The sequence below is a fragment of the Populus alba genome, chromosome 1 (assembly GCF_005239225.2).
Source record: "Populus alba chromosome 1, ASM523922v2, whole genome shotgun sequence".
Lineage (NCBI taxonomy): Eukaryota > Viridiplantae > Streptophyta > Magnoliopsida > Malpighiales > Salicaceae > Populus > Populus alba.
Window position 1 is genome coordinate 43705082 of NC_133284.1, and position 12215 is coordinate 43717296.

The window sequence follows — 12215 nt, forward strand, 5'->3', positions numbered from 1 at the left end:
ATATACATCATATACATAATACCATTAATCACTTGCTTTTGAATAAGAATATTTCCATTGACTATGTAAAGTCAAAGAAAAATATTATGGATCTAGTAACAAAAGGTTTGTTGGGAGAGTTTATGTATAATTAATCGAGAGAAATTAGCTTAAAGCATTTGAATATGAAATAGTGTAATAATAAAAACCCTACCTAGTTGATTAGAAATCCCAAGATCTAGGTTAAAAAAAAAACTAAATCTTATAATATTTTAAGAACACTTAAAAATTATTATTTCATGTTTATTCATATGATGAAAATAGATGCTAGTTGTAGCATAATAAAGGATGAGAAATGCTCCTTATTTTCATATCTTGGAATACCAAGTGGGATATAATAAAATACTCTTAATAAAAAAATCACATATAAGAATGAAAAACATTGTCGTTTCTTTGAGAATTTAAAAAAGATATAAAAACAAAAAAAAATCTCTAGGTAAAGAACTATTTAAGTATTATTATCTCAGTGGACATAAAAAGTTGAATAGTTGAAAATAAAAGCATCATGTTCACTATTTAGCTAAGTAAATGCAATAATATTTCACTAAAAAAGGCTCAAAGATAAAAATTACATATTCTGATGTAGTTATCCATCAAATCATTATCTTTCTACGAATTTTTAAGTTTTTGTTTAAAAAAATAGTTAATCAATTTTCATTCATGTGAGGGATTGTTAGAATTTTTTTTTTAAAAAAAAAAAACCAATTCTAGAAGATTTTGCTCTTTATTGATATATACTTTTTCCTTTAATTCAAGGCTGAAGCTTTAATTACACTATTGGATGCTATTTATAACAAGATTGATGGAAATTAAGATTTGATGGTTTGTCTATGTTAAGAGATTAAAACCAAAAGAAAAGGAAAAGTGAATGGAGACATCATGGCTGTTAGGAGAATGAAAACAAAATTTGGGTACATAGTTAAATAACTATTTCATTGATTCAGGCTAGACAACGAGTTGAATTTTTTTTAATATAAAAAATATTTAGATGTTGCTACTATTTTTTCTAGTAAAAAAATCTTTTAAAATTATATAAGGATTGATTTAACATGACTTGATTGACATGATTAGTCCAAAGACAACCTAGATAACCAATAAAAAAATAGTTTGACTCAAAAAAATCAAGTTGATATATTTTTTTAATATTAAAATAAGAACATATTGCGTTTAACCTGTTAAACCCACAACTCCGGTCATGAAACTATGATAACTCATAGAAAGCAAATCAAAATAAATTATGAAGTCTAATTCTCAATCAATTCAATGTTGAATGTTGAAATTGAAAAAAAAAACAATTAAAAAAAGATATTAAAACTCAACTGGGATTGACCTATCAAATCCATGACCCGAATCAAGAGGTTAAGATAACCTTATATAAAGCAAACCAAAATAAAATATGAAACTTAATTTTCAATCAACTCAATGTTGAATGAAGAAATTAAAAAAAAAAATCAATTAAAAAAAAAACACTAAAAACAACTCAAGTCAACTCAGGTTAACATTCCATACCCATGTCAAAAGTCCCGAACCGAGATAATCTCATAGAAAATAAACCAAAAAAACAACTCAAGTCAACTTTGGTTAACTTACCAAACTCGCGATACAATTCTGAAACATAATTCCTCATGAAGCCAATGTTAAAGCACGAAATTGAAAAAAAAAAATCAAATTTTAAAAATACTAAAAAAATTATGCGAGTCAACTTGACAAACCCACATCTCGAGTCATAAAAACAGGATAGCCACATAAAAAATAAACTAAAATAAATTAAGAAGTTTAATTTCCAATCAATAAAATTTTCAAGGATGAAGTTGAAAAATATCAATTAAAAAAAACATAATAAACAAAGTTAATCCACAAAACTTGTGATCCTTATAAGACTTGGATAATCTCATAAAAAAAAAAAAAAAACAAATTAAAACATACCATAAATTACAATACCCAAAAACAACCAAGTGTGAATTATAAAATTAAAATTAAAAAAATAAATAAATAGAAAATACTTCTACTTTATGAGATGATGCACGCCATCTCTTTCCGTAATTTATTGATAAATGGATAAAATTTGAGCATCTAAATTGGAAGGTGAACCAAGAAAAACAATCTACAGCCGGGCCCTCCTATCTTTTAAAAACCTGGCTGGATTGAATGGACTATACCGAATCGGTTCAACAAGAAATCCTAGCCGAATCAAGTACCAAATAATATTAAAAAAAGAAAACAGAGAAAAGTGATTGCATAACATTAGCCTTACTTAAAAAGTAAGTATTAGTGGCCTCTGACTCTGCAGCTGAAGCATCATCCTTTTTGCTGTCTTTATTATCTTCAACAGCAATATTAAAGCCAAAAGGATCGATGTTTTTTCCTCTGACACTAACTTCAATCCTCTTTGAAATTCTAAGAACATAATGGATTGTTGGCCCGTATTCTCCTTTTCGAGCTGCACATCTTCTGCTCCAATAAAACACAAAAATAGTTCACTCCAAGTATAACTAATCTCATCTCTTAATAGAATACTAGCCTTGGTACCCGCGCTATGCCGCGGGTCATTTTTTTCATATAAAAAATATAAAAAAAAAACAACAAAAATTTAAAAATCTTGGATTTTTTTGCAAAGCCATACCCAAGAATCTTGGGTTTGGCTGCAACGCCTGACCTAAAAGTAATATTTAGAATATTAATAATAAAATTAAACTTACATGACCCAAGTTTCAGTAAGCCTAATTGCAACACCGAACTCAAGAATTTTGGATGTGGTCTGGCTATAAGGTCGTGTTATAAAAGTGTGATAATTAAATAAATTAATTAAAAAAAAACAAAGAAAAAAAATCAACAGAAAGGAAAAAACTAATGAAGAAAAAGAAAAAAAAATGAATTAATTGGGTTAACCTTTTAAATCAGGTTATCCCGTAAAACCTGAGATTCGTGTAATGAAAGTTTGATAACTAAATAGAAAAAAAAATAACGGGTTTACCCAGAATTAATTGGGTTAACCCATCAAATCAAGTTAACCTGTCAAACTCAGGACACGTATCATGAAAGTATGAAAGTCTGATAATTAAATAGAAAGAAAATTAAACTTTAACAAACTAAACTAAATGAAAAAAATAACTCGTCAAATCAGGTCAACCCATCAAACTCGAGATCTGTATCATGAAAATCTGATAACCAAATAAAAAAAATTTAACATTAACAAACTAAATCAAACAAAAAAATTCATTAAAAAAAATTAAATTCTATTTAGTTATCAAACTTTCATGACGCAAATCCCAGGTTTTACGGGATAACCTAGTTTAAAGGGTTAACCCAATTAATTTAATTTCTTTTTCTTTTTCTTCATTAGTTTTTCTCTTTTAGTTGATTTTTTTCTTTGTTTTTTTCATTAATCTATTTAATTATCACACTTTTATGACACAACCTTATAGCCAGACCCACATCCAATATTCCTCGGTCCAGTGTTACAGTGTCTTGAGTTTGGCTGCAACACCTGACCTAAAATAATATTTTATAATATTAATAATAACATCAAACTTGCATGATCAAGTTTAAGTGGGGGTGACTGCAATACCAGATCCAATAGTCTTGGATGTAGGTCTGGCTGCAAGGTCGTGTCATATAAGTGTGATAATTAAATAGATTGATTAAAAAGAAAAAAAAAAACTAATAGAAAAAAAAACTAATGAAGAAAAAGAAAAAAAATGAATTAACTGATTAACACGTCAAATCTGGAATTCGCATCATGAAAGTTTGATAACTAAATAAATGAAAAAATTAACGGGTTTACCTAAAGTTAATTGGGTCAACCCATCAAACCAAGTTAACCCGTCAAGCCAGGATACATGTTATGAAAGTCTGATAATTAAATATAAAAAATTTAATAACAACAAACTAAATAAAAAAAAAATCATTAAAAAAAAAAAATAAAAAAAAATAAGACAGTTAAATAATATAATAATAATATATTAATAATGAGTAAAGTGAGGCGTTAAAAAAAAAAAATTCATTCACTGATGCTTAGGAATAATATATATATATATAATAATAATATATTAATATAATATAATAATAATATAATGAGTAAAGTGAGGTGAGGCGTAAAAAAAAAAGTCGAATAATATAATATAATATAATAATAATATAATGAGTAAAGTGAGGTGAGGCGTAAAAAAAAAAAAAGAAAAGTCTTTCATTCATTTATGCACAGGAGGCGTGGGAAAGCTACAGTACTTTCCCCACGCGTTTTAGAGTTCTATAATAAACCTCAGTTTAACAGGACATGAGAAAGTTATTTTGGAATACAATAATCAATGAAAGTTTCAACTTTTCCGTGTGGGAAATGCATATATATATATATATAGAAGGTTTAGCAAGCCAGTGTTGGATAGGCACTTGTTAAAGAACGATCAACTTTTACATGGTCACAGCCTTCTGATGGTAGGAGATGGAGCTAGGCAAATGTAAGCATGGTACGTGGCATGAAACCAGAACCCACTAGAGCCATGATCAGAGTTAAATGAAGAACTTCTCACTGATTTAATTTCTTCACAGCTCTCTGAACTCAGTTGCTTCTCTCTGTGAATATCCTACTGAGTTTTGATGCCAGATTTTTAATTTCTTCACAGCTCTCTGAACTCAGTTGCTTATTTTAAGTTTTAGCTCTTTCACGTGGTTAATATTTCTGGTTGCTAGAAGCCAGAAGCTTACGTTAATTATAGATTTTAAACCTTCATGCGTCTGACTTGTTGGAATATAGTACGAAACTAGTTAGATGACCCGCGCGATACCATAGGTTAATTTTTTTTTGTATAAAAAATATGAAAAAAAACTAAAATCTAAAAGTGTTAGGTCTTTCTGCAAAGCTATATAAAAAAATCTTGGATTTGATCACAACGCCTGACCTAAGAATAATATTTATAATATTAATAATAATATTAAATTTGCATGATCCAAGTTTAAGTGGGTTTGATTGCAATATCAAACCCAATAGCCTTAGATGTGGGTCTGGTTGCAAGGTCGTATCATAAAAGTGTGATAATTAAATAAATTAAGTAAAAAGAAAAAAAAAAACATAGAAAAAAAAACCAACATGAAGAAAAAGAAAAAAATCTGAATTAACTGGGTTAACCCTTCAAATCAGGTTGACTCGTCAAACATTGAATTCGTGTTGTGAAAGTTTGATAACTAAATAGAAAAAAAAAATTGACGGGTTAACCCAGAATTAACAGGGCTAACTTGTTAAACCCAGGATCTGTGTTATGAAAATTTGATAACTAAATAGAAAAAAATTTAACATTAACAAACTAAAATAAATGGAAAAAATTAATTAAAAAGAAAAAAAAAAAACAAAAACAAACAAAAGGCATCAGTTTTCACTATGGACTGTACTCTGCAGTCCACACTCAATGGCATAAAAAACGCAACAAAGCAAAAAGAAAAAAACTAACTGGGTTAAAAGAAAAAAAAAACTATAGGAAGGAAAAAACTAATGAAGAAAAACAAAAAAATCTAAATTAACTTGGTAACCCATCAAACTTGAGATACGTGTTATGAAAGTCTGATAACTAAATAGAAAGAATTTTAATATCAACAAACTAAATTTAAAAAAAAAAATAGTTAAAAGGAGAAAAACAAAGAAGAAAAAACCTATCAAGAGAAAAAAAACTAATTAAAAAAAAGAAAAAAAATCTAAATTAACTGGGCTAACCTGTCAAACATGAGATTCATGTCATGAAAGTCTTATAACTAAATAAAAAAAAATTAACATAAACAAACCAAATTTTTTAAAAAAAATTAAACAGTAAAAAAAAACAAAACGCATCAGACTTTCACTGTGGATTACACTGTGCAATCTATAGTCAAAGACATAAAAAAAAAAAAAACTAAAGACATCAGTCGATAACTAAATAGAAAAACAAATTAATATTAATGACCTAAATTAAACAAAAAAATATTAATTAAAAAGAAAAAAAAAGCTATAAGAAGAAAAAACTAATGAAGAAAAAGGAAAAAAAATCTAAATTAACTGATTTAACCCTTCAAACCAGGTTTACCGATCAAACCTAGAATTCACGTCATGAAAGTTTGATAACTAAATAGAAAAAATAAATTGACGGGAACCCATAATTAACTTGGTTAACCTGTGAAACCAGGTTAACCAGTCAAACTCGGGATATGTGTCATGAAAGTCTGATAACTAAATAGAAAGATATTTAACATTAACAAACTAAACTAAACGAAAAAAAATTAATTAAAAAGAAAAAAAAAGCAAAAAAAAAGAAAAAACTTCGGGTTACCTTGTCAAACCAGGTTAACTCATTAAACCCGAGATTCGTATTATGAAAGTCTGATAACTGAATAAATTTTTTTTAGTATTGACAAAAGAAAAAAAACAAAAAAAATGGATGGGTTAACCCATAATTAACTGGGTTAACTCGTAAAATCAAGTTAACCCGTAAAACCTGAGATATGTGTCATGAAAGTCTGATAACTAAATAGAAAGAAATTTATTATTAACAAACTAAACTAAACTAAACAAAAAAAAATTAATTAAAAAGAAAAAAAAGCAAAAAAAAAAACTCTAGGTCAAACCAGGTTAACCCGTTAAACCCGGAATCCGTGTCATGAAAATCTAATAACTAAATCAAAAAAAATTTAACATTAACAAAAAAAAAAAAGACAAAAAAAAGGATGGGTTAACCCGTGAAACCTAGGATATGTGTCATGAAAGTCTGATAACTAAATAGAAAGAAATTTAACATTAACAAACTAAAGTAAACGAAAAAAATTAATTAAAAAGAAAAAAATAAAAAAAATCCAAGTTAACTTGTGAAATCAAGTTAATCTGTTAAACTCGGGATCAGTGTCATGAAAGTTTGATAACTAAATAAAAAAAATTAACATTAACAAATTAAATTAAAAAAATTATTAAAAGAAAAAAAAACAAAGAAAGAAGGAAAAAAAACTGAAAGGCATAGAAAATAAAAAAATAAATAAAAAATAGTTTTTTTTAAGAAAATGATAGCTCAAAAGACAAAAAATATATATATATATAAAAAAAAAAGAGAAAGCTCAGCCTTTTACTGTGGATTGCCACAGTTAAAATGCTGAGCAATTTTAATATATTTCTAATAAAATATAAGATGAGGACAAAATTGATACATGAAAATAATATAAATATCTTAAGACTTTATTATTGAATTAAAAAAGTTCTTTGATATTATATTAAAACCTTGATAACTAAGCAGTCACGAGTTTAAATTTTACTATTCTTATTTATTTGATAAAAATCAAGTACAAAATAATGTAGATTTGTGCAAGTTTAAGTTTAAAAAACTTTTACTTGGAGTGATATGCTAGAAAATAATATAAATTATATTTTAAAATTTTATTTAATAATTTAAATTATTAAACTAAAATAGTTTTTAAAAGTAAAATTCATAACTTATTCAAAAATGCATCTCCACTCCATGACGTGTTAGCAGTCACACGCGTGCGTTCAGAGAGAAAAAAACAGGATCTGACTCCACATTAAGGCTTAATTTTACAAGGAGAAGATGATTGGAAACTGCCCCAAGGCTCAAAAGACCTTAGACCGCCCAAACAAGAAGTTTATAGGTGTTATTATAATCACCATCAGAAAATTATAAAACAATCATGAACTTTCTCCTATAATTAAAATATTAATAGAATTGCCGACAGCAACATATTGTCGGCAAGTTTCTTGTCAAAGACTTGCATTCTATTTGATGTTTTCGTCGTCAGCTTTCTTTTCTAATAGAATATTCATATCAAAATATAAGATTTTAATGTTCTTCTTCAATCGAGAAGTCCATCAGGGATATTTTTTTTAATTGTGAGTGTTGAGATGAATTTATGTATAATCTCTTCATTTAAAGTTAACAACTAAATAAGTTTTTAATAATTTTTAAAATTAATAATTTTTAAAAAAATAAAATTTAAAAGTTATTCTATTAAACTACATTTTATGTTGTTCTTGCTTGAAATATTTTTTGACACCCCCACATGATTTTAAAATTTATAATATATAAATTGATAATTTTAAAAAAATAAATTTAAAAATTTTATATATAATTTTGAAGACTTAAAATTAACAACTAAATAAATTTTTAATAATTCTAAAATTTATAATATTTAAATTGATAATTTTTAAAAATTGAAACTACATCTCATGTTATTCCTGATATATTTCTCGACACCCCCACGTGATTCTAAATTTAAAATCTTATTAACTACCCCCCTCCTCGAAGACTGTGAAGCAAATATATGATCGTCATTATTCATCAAATATGACTCATGTCAAAACAACTGAAAAGAAAACTAAAAAAAATATGAAGTTAATTTGATATGCTTTTTCGATAAATAAGTTTAGCAAATGGATAACCAAACACCCTCAATTATTGACCTATATATACGTACTGAATAAAAATACATGAACGATGGTACGACTTTACTTCTGAGTCCACTTGTATCCTTTTTTTTTATTTATTATTATTATTATTAATATAAATATTCAAGTTTATGTATCTCAATTAATATTATATATTTTAAAAATAATAATCATATAAATCTCTAATAATTTTGAAGATTTATAAAATTTGTAGTTCTTTTTCATATTGCATAGTAAGTAAATGTAAGTAGTGTAAAATTTGAGATTTAAAAAAAATATTGTTGAATATTAAAAAAAAAAAAAAAATATTGTTTTTGTAACAGTCTCAAATATAATTTGAAATCTCCAAACATTTATTTACAATGTCAAGTGTAATATAAATTTATGGGATTTTTTTTTTTTTAAATACCAAGTTATCGACAACACTGACTTCCATCTTGATAAAAATAATAAATTTCATCACAAACATAATAAATGCTAACTAACTAATAAATACAACATTAAGATTAAGAGTCATATTATGTTTATAAAAAAAAATGATTTGAATCATACTAATAACTTTTTACATTGATAAGGACATTACTTCCTACAGTTTCAAAATTATTTAAAAAACCTAACATTACATCCACACTCACTCATAAAGAAAGATCGGACCATTAATTTTTTCCTATCCATACAGAAGCAATATTCTAGTACACTTGAGTCCAAGCTCCTAGCTACTACATACTGCATAAACTTTACTTTTGCTACTAAAATCCAATCCAAACCTATATACATATCTTGTCAAAAAAAAAAAAAAAAACTCGACGTTCCAGTTACTACTTTCAAATCACAACTAGGCGACTTTTCTAATTTTGCTTTTCTTAGCAAGCAGTTCAGAGCTACCAGAACAGAAACACGCCTGATGGAGTCCCCCCTACTAATAATATCAATCTTTCAGCACTGTCTCCATGGCGAGCCCAGCTCACCGTACAGTCCTGCACTTTTTAATTGACCATTAACCAGTGGCTTTATTGTTCGCTGTAGTGCCATCGTCTACTTTCTCTTCGCTGGCTTTATTGTTCGCTGTAGTGCCATCGTCTACTTTCTCTTCGCTTTTCGTCTTATTTTCTTTTTCACTGTTGAAGCCGCCAAGAGGGAGCTTCTCCTTTGCAACATTAACCGCATCCATGGGTTTGGGCCCTCCAGTATTGGTTTGGCCACCGCGCCCGTGACTAACACCAGGGTCACGTCCAGCACTTCTGATCACACACAAGAAGAAAAGGATAATGACATGGACGTAGTTAGTGAGATTTCATAACTAAATCAAGTGACTGTCACTAAAGATAATCATTACTGAAAGACCTTAAATAATTCCTAGTTAAGTTGGCTGTCAGTCATTTGTTTTTATAAACAAACCAAACTCTTTCAAAATCACCTTTATAATCTAAAAACATTTTTTTGTTCGGCTAACACATGAAAATGATTTATAAATAATCAGCTGAGTGGCTAAGAAACCATTGATATAGCCCCGGCGAAAAGAAGAAGAAGAAGAAGAGTAAATCTAGCCCAAGAAAACCCTCACGGCTAGCTAAACCCGACCAAAAAAAAGAAGGAAATGAAGAAGAAGAAGAAAAATGTCAAATGCATGTTCATCCCATATTTGACTGGACTGGAAAGAGATCCAGAAATCCGTAAGCGAGATGACAAGAAAATTTCCAAATATATAGCCACATGCATAGGAAACTTGACCTACATGCTCAAAGTTTTACGAATCATGTAGCCTAGCCTGGTATTAGGCATGCGGAGCAAGGTCGACTTCGGGATGAAGCCACTGAGCACCATAGACATGCAAGCCATAATGGAGAAGTTTTTCTCTCTCTGAAATGCTCTGGAACTCTAAATCTATCTACTATACTCTAGCTTATGAGCTCCTAGCGAGACTCTGAGGGCTGGTTTTATAATGGAGAGCATGGATGACTTCATATTGACCTCAACAGTAGTTCTCCTGTGTTACTGTTCACAAGTGGGAGATTTTAGCGTTTTCTATATGTACTTTAGGAAACCAATAAGTAGGCGTGATATATATCTCGATAGATATATATCTTTTTTTAAAATGTGTGTGTGGGGGGTGCGTGACTTGACTCCGACACTGTTTGTCTCTGCGTTGCAACTTGTGATTTGGTAAATTGTTAATTGAATATGGTTTGTATTTTTTGGATCGTTTTGATGTACTGATGTCAAAAATGATTTTTAAAAAATAAAAAAACATCATTAATATGTATTTTGACACGAAAAACTATTTGAAAAGTAATCACTATCCACATACCAAACACACTCTCCATAAAGTGTGCGAGGTCCACTCACAAATAATGCAAAAGGGCACATGTTCTTCTCGTGGCTCGCCAATGCTAGCATGATTGCCCAACTTTATTTTTTTTCTATAATTAATGCGGGTGGAATTACCTTTCTTTCAATCTTTCACCTTTTCTTCTCATTAGGATTTAGGCATCTAGGTAGGCTGGTCACATGCTACTTTGCAATGGAGTTTAAGACCAGCGGGATTCAAGCGTTTGTGAAGCTAAATAATTTTGATGGAACAAATCTTGTTAGTTGGAAAGACAAGATAATTAATGTTCATGTTGAATGTCTTAAAGATATTCTACATTCTTGATCTGAATTTGCGTAAACTTTTTTACATTTACACTTAAAAGACAACAATTAGTTGAAGACAAATCATAAGAAATGAGATGAATATAAATTGTTGTGCAAAGAACACATCCTTCATAATTATTAGATTGTTTGTGTGATCTTTTTATATGGTTTTCTCGTAAATCTATTTTTAAAGGGACATCAATCTCACACACCAATTACCAATTAGTGTTAACATTTTCATCAATGATATAGAATTAATGTACAATAACCAACGACTCAATTTTTCAAGTTACTTACCAAGAAAAACAATTATTCTTAATTATTACTTCAACTTTTTTCATGAGGTAAGATTAAGTGATAAATATATTGGTTCATCAAGTAAACAATGACAATTCTACCAAGTCTATTCAAGAAATCAAGTAGAAAACAAGTTCATCGTAATATTCTTTATCTTAAACTCTTTTGGTTATACCTTCCTTCCTTCTTATAAGTTATTGATTTAAATATTGGAGGGTTGGCTATTATAATAAAGACTTGTTTTGTAAGGAATATCAAGTCCAGAGATAAAGCCTATACACATTAAACTCAAGATGCAGCTATTTAAAATTCAAATCTAATATGATGTTTTCATGACTTAATTTACCACCCCCTAATTGTTTATGTGGTGATAAAGGAAATTCGAGGATTAACAATACACATGCAAACACACGTGCACACACTATTTGCACTCTCTAAAAATGAAGAAACAACTTGGTTCACTACTAGAAAATTAGTAAAATATAAACAGAATAATTGATGAAAATTTTCTATTGGTATTTTATGATGACTTTTTCTAACAAAAATTTTACATTCCTGTATCAATCGGCAAATACCAACAGAGAAATTATTTCGGTATATACTAAGGGAATTGCAGTGGGAAGATAAGAAATTAAAAAAAAAAAAAAAGTAAAACAGTATGATGACATGTAACTTTTCTATACAGTATTATTGAGGGAATGTATCTGTCATTATATTCCAAAGACCATGAGCTTCTCTTTGGTGTTCACGGTGTTCATTGCATACTGGTATACCGACAGAATATATTCGTCAATATATCCTAAAAACTATAGGAACTATTTTCCTTTTTTCTGACACG

General features: G+C 28.3%; 1 long non-coding RNA gene across 1 annotated transcript; it reads right to left on the minus strand.

Annotated features, from left to right (window-relative positions):
- Window positions 1-9565: 9565 nt before the first annotated feature.
- LOC118063596 (uncharacterized) lies at window positions 9566-10465 on the minus strand. The gene is made up of 2 exons (XR_012168988.1): window positions 10182-10465; window positions 9566-9687 (listed from the first exon to the last, which is right to left on the minus strand). It is a non-coding gene; the product is annotated as an uncharacterized lncRNA (long non-coding RNA).
- Between the last annotated feature and the right edge of the window lie 1750 nt (window positions 10466-12215).